The 9,814-nt window shown below is 43.1% G+C and overlaps 1 pseudogene; it reads right to left on the bottom strand.

Annotated features, from left to right (window-relative positions):
- Window positions 1-4,787: 4,787 nt before the first annotated feature.
- Window positions 4,788-9,814, bottom strand: part of LOC115131822 (nuclear factor of activated T-cells, cytoplasmic 1-like) — a 60,261-nt pseudogene continuing 55,234 nt past the window's right edge.

Raw genomic sequence — 9,814 nt, 5'->3', positions numbered from 1 at the left:
TTACCATCTCGTGCGCATCAGGGAGGCGGACGAGTGGAACGGCGTTTAACACTCCGTTAGGGCACTTTGAATACCGGGTTCTGCCGTTCGGCCTCGCTAACGCTCCAGCTGTCTTTCAGGCATTAGTGAATGATGTACTGAGAGACATGCTGAACATCTTTGTTTTCGTTTACCTTGACGATATCCTGATTTTTTCACCGTCACTCCAGATTCATGTTCAGCACGTTCGACGTGTCCTCCAGCGCCTTTTAGAGAATTGTCTTTATGTGAAGGCTGAGAAGTGCTCTTTTCATGCCTCCTCCGTCACATTTCTCGGTTCTGTTATTTCCGCTGAAGGCATTAAGATGGATCCCGCTAAGGTCCAAGCTGTCAGCGATTGGCCCGTCCCTAAGTCACGTGTCGAGCTGCGGCGCTTTCTCGGCTTCGCGAATTTCTATCGTCGTTTCATCCGTAATTTCGGTCAGGTGGCAGCTCCTCTCACAGCCCTTACTTCTGTCAAGACGTGCTTTAAAGTGGTCCGTTTCTGCCCAGGGAGCTTTTGATCTCCTCAAGAAGCGTTTTACATCCGCACCTATCCTTGTTACACCTGACGTCTCTAGACAGTTCATTGTCGAGGTTGACGCGTCAGAGGTGGGCGTGGGAGCCATTCTTTCCCAGCGCTCCCATTCTGACGACAAGGTCCACCCTTGCGCGTATTTTTCTCATCGCCTGTCGCCGTCGGAACGTAACTATGATGTGGGAAACCGCGAACTACTCGCCATCCGCTTAGCCCTAGGCGAATGGCGACAGTGGTTGGAGGGGGCGACCGTTCCTTTTGTCGTTTGGACTGACCATAGGAACCTTGAGTACATCCGTTCTGCCAAACGACTTAATGCGCATCAGGCTCGTTGGGCGCTGTTTTTCGCTCGTTTCGAGTTCGTTATTTCTTATCGTCCGGGCTCTAAGAACACCAAGCCTGATGCTTTATCCCGTCTCTTCAGTTCTTCAGTAGCCTCCACCGACCCCGAGGGGATTCTCCCTGAGGGGCGTGTTGTCGGGTTGACTGTCTGGGGAATTGAGAGGCAGGTAAAGCAAGCACTCACTCACACTCCGTCGCGCGCTTGTCCTAGGAACCTTTTCGTTCCCGTTCCTACTCGTCTGGCCGTTCTTCAGTGGGCTCACTCTGCCAAGTTAGCCGGCCACCCCGGGCGTTCGGGGTACGCTTGCTTCTATTCGCCAGCGTTTTTGGTGGCCCACTCAGGAGCGTGACACGCGTCGTTTCGTGGCTGCTTGTTCGGACTGCGCGCAGACTAAGTCCGGTAACTCCCCTCCTGCCGGCCGTCTCAGACCGCTTTCCATTCCCTCTCGACCGTGGTCTCACATCGCCTTAGACTTTATTACCGGACTGCCTTCGTCAGCAGGGAAGACTGTTATTCTAACGGTTGTCGATAGGTTCTCTAAGGCGGCTCATTTTATTCCCCTCGCTAAGCTTCCTTCTGCTAAAGAGACGGCACAAATCATCATTGAGAATGTTTTCAGAATTCATGGCCTTCCGTCAGACGCCGTTTCGGACAGGGGTCCGCAATTCACGTCTCAATTTTGGAGGGAGTTTTGCTGTTTGATTGGGGCTTCCGTCAGTCTCTCTTCCGGTTTTCACCCCCAGTCTAACGGTCAAGCAGAACGGGCCAATCAGACTATTGGTCGCATCTTACGCAGACTTTCTTTTCGTAACCCTGCGTCTTGGGCAGAACAGCTCCCCTGGGCAGAATACGCTCACAACTCGCTTCCTTCGTCTGCGACCGGGCTATCTCCTTTTCAGAGTAGCCTCGGGTACCAGCCTCCTCTGTTCTCGTCCCAGCTCGCCGAGTCCAGCGTCCCCTCCGCTCAGGCTTTTGTCCAACGTTGTGAGCGCACCTGGAAGAGGGTCAGGTCTGCACTTTGCCGTTATAGGGCGCAGACTGTGAGAGCCGCTAATAAGCGTAGGACTAAGAGTCCTAGATATTGTCGCGGTCAGAGAGTATGGCTCTCCACTCAAAACCTTCCCCTTAAGACAGCTTCTCGCAAGTTGACCCCGCGGTTCATTGGTCCGTTCCGTATTTCTCAGGTCATTAATCCTGTCGCAGTGCGACTTCTTCTTCCGCGACGAAGATAGTCCACCCGGTCTTCCATGTCTCCTGTGTTAAGCCCTTTCTTCGCGCCCCCGTTCGTCTCCCCCCCCCCCATCCTTGTCGAGGGCGCACCTATCTACAGGGTCCGTAAGATTTTGGACATGCGTCCTCGGGGCCGTGGTCATCAGTACCTAGTGGATTGGGAGGGGTACGGTCCTGAGGAAAGGAGTTGGGTTCCATCTCGGGACGTGCTGGACCGTTCGCTGATCGATGATTTCCTCCGTTGCCGCCAGGTTTCCTCCTCGAGTGCGCCAGGAGGCGCTCGGTGAGTGGGGGGGTACTGTCATGTATTGTCATGTTATGTCTTGTTCCTGTTCTTTCTCTTCACTTCGTTTCCCCCTGCTGGTCGTATTAGGTTACCTTCTCTCCCTTTCCTTCCCCCAGCTGTTCCTCATCTCCTCTAACTACCTCGTTTACTCTCTCCCACCTGTTCCCTTTTTTCCCTCTGATTAGGTCTCTATTTCTCTCTCTGTTTCTGCTTCTGTCTTTGTCAGATTCTCGTTTGCTTCACCCTTATCCCGTCCTGTCGTAATCTGCCTCTTCATCAGATGCTACGTGTGATCAGGTACCTCTGTCCTCTACAACCCGCGCCTACCCGGAGAGACCAGCAGTCTGTTGCCGCTAACCCTGCTATTCTCGTCTGCTGCTAGAAGGGGACTCTCCTGTAAAGATCAGAGGACATTATGATTTATTTGTCGCCCTCTCTGCGGGTTGTCTATTTTGTCAACCGATACATCTGAAGAGGATTTATGTCTTCCCTGTGTTTGGACATTAAAAGACTCTGTTTCTGTTAAACCGCTTTTGGGTCCTCACTCACCTGCATAACAATTTGTGGGTTCAGGCTCAAAATGGCCAGAAACGGCCTTCTATTCTTGTTTTGAGAAATGAAGGCTATTTCCATGCGAGAAATTTCCAAGAAACTGAAGATCTCGTGCAACATTGTGTAGTATAGAAAGAGGAGTGGGAGGCCCCGTTGCACAATTGAGCAAGAGGACAAGTACACTAGAGTGTTTAGTTTGAGAAACAGATGCCCTCAACTGTCCTCAAAAGTCCTCAACTGGCAGCTTCATTAAATAGTACACGCAAAACACCAGTCTCAACGTCAACAGTGAAGAGGCGACTCCGGGATGCTGGCCTTATAGGTAGAGTTGCAAAGAAAAAGACATATCTCAGACTGGCCAATAAAAACAAAAGATTAAGATGGGCAAAATAACACGGACACTGGACAGAGGAACTCTGCCAAGAAGGCCAGCATCCCGGAGTCGCCTCTTCACTGTTGACATTGAGACTTGTGTTTTGCAGGTACAATTTAACTAGTTGCTCCTACCCTCTACTTTTTTGAACATTTTGTTAAAAATCGCGCAACATTTCAGCGCCCTGCTACTCATGCCAGGAATATAGTACGTTCATATGGTTAGAATGTGTGTATAGGAAACCCTCGGACGTTTTTAAAACTGGTTAAATCACGACTGTGGCTATTACATAACGTGCGTTACATCGGAAAGCGCAGGAAAACCTGATCACAGAAAATGGAAATAAATATCCTTGCGCCACTTCCAGCAATTGTTAACAGTGAGCCGAATTAGATAAGACCGAGCATTCAACTCCCACAGCATCCCCATGCAGTCGAGTATCTTGTGAATTTAATCCTCTTTGATTCTTGGTTGAACCGAAAGAGGGGCACGACGTACCTCCGGTCTCCGCCCAGATCATTCCGGAAGAGCTCTCTCCTGAAATTTTTTCCAAGACGACAGCTACTGATATGTACATCGCCTACGGATGATTTTTATTGCTTATTAACGTTTACTAATACCTAAAGTAGCATTACAAACGTATTTCGAAGTGTTTTGTGAAAGTTTATCGTCTACTTTTTGAATTTAAAAAAATGACGTTACGTTGTGAAATCGCTGTTTTTTTCGTTTATCACACAGTCTACATATAACGATATCTTGGCTTTATATGGCCCGATTTAATCGAAATAAAGACCCAATAGTGTTTATGGGACATCTAGGAGTGCCAACAAAGAAGATGGTGAAAGGTAATGACTGTTTTCTATTTTATTGTGCGGTTTGTGTAACGCCGAAATGCTAATTATTTTGTTTACGTCCCCTGCTGTGCTTTTCTGTTGTAGTGTATTGGTGCATGCTATCAGATAATAGCTTCTCATGCTGTCGCCGAAAAGCATTTTAAAAATCTGACTTGTTGCCTGGATTCACAACGAGTGTAGCTTTAATTTGATACCCTGCATGTGTATTTTAATGAACTTTTGAGTTTTAACTAATACTATTAGCATTTAGCGTAGCGCATTTGCATTTCCAGAGCTCTAGTTGGGACGCAAGCGTCCCAGGTAGAGGTAAGAGGTTAATGAAGCTGCCAATATTTAACACTTTTTTGGTTACTACATGATTCCATATGTGTTATTGCATAGGTTTGATGTCTTCATTATTATTCTACAATGTAGAAAAAAGTACAAATAAAGAACAACCCTTGAATGAGTAGGTGTGTCCAAACTTTTGACTGGTACTGTATACTAAATATGACTATGAGTGCATAATGAATTAACTAAATATAACTTTGTAAAAGCTAAACTACACGAATGCACATTATTTGATGCAAATAATTTAGTCTATAGTCGTATAATTCAAAAAAATACTATTTATTGACAGTACATGAAGCAGAATAGGAGCCCACAAAAAAAAGCTTTGAACAATTCATCTACATATCTGAATAATATAATAGTCATTTTTCAGTAAACATGGCTCTATGGCTTTTAAGTTTGTGGATTAAGACTTAAAATAAATACACATAAACATATGCAGTTCTAATAAGGGAACTTGTGCTAGCTAAAGATACAATCAAAGCTGGAAGTATAAAGCAAAAAAAAGAAGTTTAATGTATCCAGTCTAGTTATAGTGCATTCTACAACAGAATATTGGTATTGTAGTGTATTATACAGTTAACCATTTGGTAATATGAGGAGCAACATGAAACACTTGAATAAACAGAGTACATTCTATAAGAATAAATACATACATTAATCTTGGAGGTTTTTGATCTCCAACATGAGAATATATTGTTTTTCACAATTGTTACCTATTCTTTGGATTAAATAGTTGTGCAGAAGAGACAAAGCTTTTCCTATTACAATCTTAAACGCATAAATTCTTTGAGATATAAACGCTATACCTGCGTATTGCATAGGTATCAAGGTATTATTTTATTGACAATTTAATTGACAATTTAACCAAAGTGTGATGATTCACACTTTCATATCAATGAAATAATTATTACTAATGTACGTATTATCAGCTCCCCCCACTGTCTGTACAAGCAAAACAAACCTAACAAAACCGAGTTTCAGGGTGGAGAAAACCTGCTGCAGTTGCTCTTTCCCATTCACTTATTTTTCAAGCATAATTCTTTCCCTTAGTATCTTGCAGATAAGAACTACACAACCATGTAACAACTATGTAAAGGCAATACATTTTAATTAGCATATGGCAACCATATGAAGCATCTGCAAATCAAGCATTAGCCTGTAAGCAACAGTGTTACGATCACAAACTGACCATTAGCTAATCAAGAATATGAAATGCAAACATTCCATTGTTCTAACAGGACAGAGGCAGCACTGGTACTTTAGATGAAATTGTGGCTTTCCAAAAGGCACTAGCTTGGTTGAATATCTATCTTTCATAGTTTTATTTCCTTAAAATAAATATACACCTGCACAGATTGAGGTCTCTGTTTTTTCAAGGCATGTTGCTTTTAATTCACTATACTCAAGGACTCAATGTAGATGCGATTTCTCAGTCCTTAGGCCACTTGAAGAGATGACTCAAGTCACAAACATACAAAGCGGTACAAAACAGATCAAAAGTCAAATGTAACATGCAAGTAAAGCTATCAGTGGTGAGTGTGAACGAGTGTTTAATTCTCACCATGAATGAAAAAACGTGACCTCGAATTTGGTTAGTTTCCCTATACTCTTATTTATTTCCAGTCAAAGGCACTTCTTTTGTTTGAAATTATCTCATTGTAAAGCCAAGAATGCAATCTGAAGATCTGTACACAAAACAAACACTTAGGCATTCAATAATTTACAATATCTGCAGACAGAAGTTAAAAAACACTCCTTGGTCAACTGAAAAGCATACGTCTTGGGATTGAGCCTGGAAAGGGGTGGTGCTACATACATTTTTTTCTAAGAGGTCAGCCATTTAATTTAATTTTCCATTTCTATACATTGGAAAATCCTCTGAAACTGAACCTTCTGAAAGGCACACATTGGATTCTGATCTTCAGGATGCTGAATCTCTTGTATGTTCCACATAGTTGTTTTTTGGGCAGACTGCATGCAGATGTTATAAAAATTATTGGTATGGTATTTTCCTCTTTCTTCCCCCTCAGTCCTTCTGTGTCCATAATGAAAGTGGTGTTACGCAAGACTGTGGACGGAGATGCTTGAGAGATCGTTCCTGATGATCTCATTAACTGTGAAGAAAGGAGAAGGAAGATGTCAATATCTCACGATCTACATCAAAGCATCTCCGGTAGAGTTCATAGTATTTGAGAGCTATAGGTGTTTTAGCAGGTAATACGTCATAATACGTTCAATGTGAAAAATAGTCATTTGTTCAAACAGCGCAAAATAAATGGAGCCATGTTAACACAGATGAACAGCAGTCTCAGACTGTTTGGTTTGGAGGGGATACAGCTTCTTGCCCTCTACAAAAGATCTAAATGCACTTCTCTCCCCTTTTCCTGCCTACTGCCACTCTTTCAGGGTTCCCACACTTGAAGAGCCCTGTCCCCTTTAATCAGCTGTGTTCTTTGGCTGATGGGAGGAAGTGACCAAAAACACCAAAGGGACCAACTGGAGATAAATAAACAATAATGTGCCAGTGTGGGCCTTCTGATCAAGAAGAAGATGGCAAAGGCAGCCATCTGGATTGAGGAGTCCACCATGTACCGCTCACCCTTACAGTGCTGTTTTTTGGCAAGCCTCATCAGCTCTATAGAGGAGTCTGGCAATATTTCACAATCTGGTAACATCTGAAAAACCAAGAGTTTGTAGTAAGAAAGGGTCTCCTTTGTATTAGAATAAGCCATGCCCCTTTATTACTTATAAAACCACATTCCTTCATCTGTGTTATAGTTATAGCTTCAGTATCTGAATAAATACAATACATTATTTTCCTATGACAATGATAGGGTAATGGGTCAATGGTACAAGGCACTTTTTAAATTTAGACAGACGCCTGATTGAGGAGCTCTAAAATGTCTTGATTTATTTTTTGGGGCCCTGGTCAAAAGTATTACACTATATTGGGAATAGGGTAATATTTGGTACTAAGCCTCTAACTGCCTCGGCAGCGGGTCCTCCATGACTCAGATCTAGCAACAGGCCCAGGATGTCTCACTGCTCCACCAGAGATCAGCCATATAGGAAATGGGTGCGGGGTAGACCCTTGGAGCCTGGCAGCGGAAGCCAAGCGCACAAGCTTACAGAGGAATTCCCTCTGACCGAACACTGGATCTGCGGTGTTAGCTCGCTCCCGCCACAGCCAGGAGCTGGGGCCTGGAAAAGCAACCTGGAAATGTGAGATTTCCTCCAAACAATGGAGTGGTGCTTGTTCATTTGAGGTTGTGCGGTGCAACCCTTCCCTGTGTGACCCAGCACTGACACAGCCACTTCCACTCAGTGTTTTTCCTTCAGTTCCCTCCACAAGAAGAGTGACTGGGTGTGCCTTGCAGTGTTTGGCTGGTCTCAGAGGACAAACCCCGGAAGTGTTAACATGGAAGTCTTTGTGGTCCAAATCATGTGCAGGTCCAACTCATTTAAAATGGTCGCCACAGCTGAATGTGAAACATTAAAACTTCGTTCCACATAAGCAACCAATAAACTAAACTAAATAACTAAAGAGGTATTCCATAACATGTACAGGGATCTTGAAGACAAATCACTAGAATTTAAAAAATAGTAAAGATATTTTATTTTGGCAGTACAAACAAAACTTCCCTCTGAATCTGAGCCATTAAGTTGTTGAGACAAAGTTCATGTGTTTGGCCAGCTGATTGACTGCGATTAATAAAGAAATAGGATCTGAGTGTTGGCTAAATGAAGGAGTAGAGTTCTCACACGCGTGTCATAGAAACACAGACACACTGAACCTATATTGTGTCTTTGAGGACAGGGGTGTATTTCAATGTGATACGACTTCATGAGTAACTTGGCAAGAGCAGATACTTGTCATTAGAGTTATAACATTTATATTCAGCGACATTAAATCACCTTTTCTTGATCTGTCATAATAGGGTATTTAGAAAAAATGGATGGCTATTCAGTTTCCAAAGGTTCACCTCAGTGCTACAGTTTAATCTGTGTAATACAGTACATCACCAACAGACAGTTTCCAAGCCCTTCTTTCAGATATGAATAAGGTATGTGCTATGAGAGCTGGGGCTTTTGTGAAGAGAAGACACACTATCTGTTGAAAGAGACCTTGGAGTATTCCAAATCAATAAGATTGAAGCTCTGTGCTTCAGTGTGGATAATGTACCATATTAGGACTCAGCTTCAATTTGATTAACATCTTTAACTCTATTGGGGTATAGGTACAATATACATCATGGCATTTTCTGATACATACAAGGTGCATAGTTTACCTTTAGCATAATCTTAAATTGAGAGCACCACATTAAGTTTCTTAGTCTTTGTCAGCAAGAAAGGTGTCCCCAGCACAAGGTGCACCTTTGTGATGATCATGCTGTTTAATGATATGCCAAACCTATCAGGTGAATGGATTATCTTGGCAAAGGAGAAATGCTCACTTACACAGATATAAACAAATTTGTTCACAACATTTGGGAGAAATACGCTTTTTGGCCATATGGACATTTCTGGGATTTTGTATTTCAGCTAATGAAAAATGGGACCAACACATTACATGTTGCATTTATATTTTTGTTCAGTGTAGAAAGAAAGTTGATTAAATCTGTAAAAACACATTGACAAAAGTTTACATGAATCAAAATCTGGGATTGATTATTTAAGAGTAAGTGTTGAGTTTAACACTAACAATGTTGGTGGTAGACTCTACAGTGCTGTAGCAAGTACAATGTCCCCTTCCCTGCAAAAGCAAGCTGACCTACTGACTACAAGCAGAAAACATTGTTTACCCACAGTGAGCCCATAATGTGGTCTGTTTACTTACGTTGCCATGGACTACATTTCATTCTGTTGCCACATTTCATGTGAGGGATCTAATTAAAAAACGCTAGCCATTGATCTGTGTATGTTTACGGATGACTCAGGCTCCCCGCCCTCAGCATAACACAAAAAATTGCCTCCCGTAACAAACATCAGTAGCATGTGGATCTGATTACTTTGATGATGTTCAATACAGAATCTGGCGATAGAGACATTTAGAAAAACAAAGTGTTGTCCAAACACCCCAGATGGGAATTTATTGTGTGAATGGCAAGGACCACTATTGAAGGAATGGTGCAAAACGATGACTCTGCATGGCTAGAGAAACTAAGTCAGTCACACTATTCACAATCTGTCACACCTGCTCCCGCTCTACCTCTCTGGAGCTCAAGGGCGCGCCAGGCTACCTTTCATTACGCACAGCTGTCACCATCATTACGCGCATCAGCGATCA

The sequence above is a fragment of the Oncorhynchus nerka genome, linkage group LG7 (genome assembly GCF_034236695.1).
Source record: "Oncorhynchus nerka isolate Pitt River linkage group LG7, Oner_Uvic_2.0, whole genome shotgun sequence".
Classification (NCBI taxonomy): Eukaryota; Metazoa; Chordata; class Actinopteri; order Salmoniformes; family Salmonidae; genus Oncorhynchus; species Oncorhynchus nerka.
This window is presented reverse-complemented; position numbering and strand designations above follow the sequence as displayed.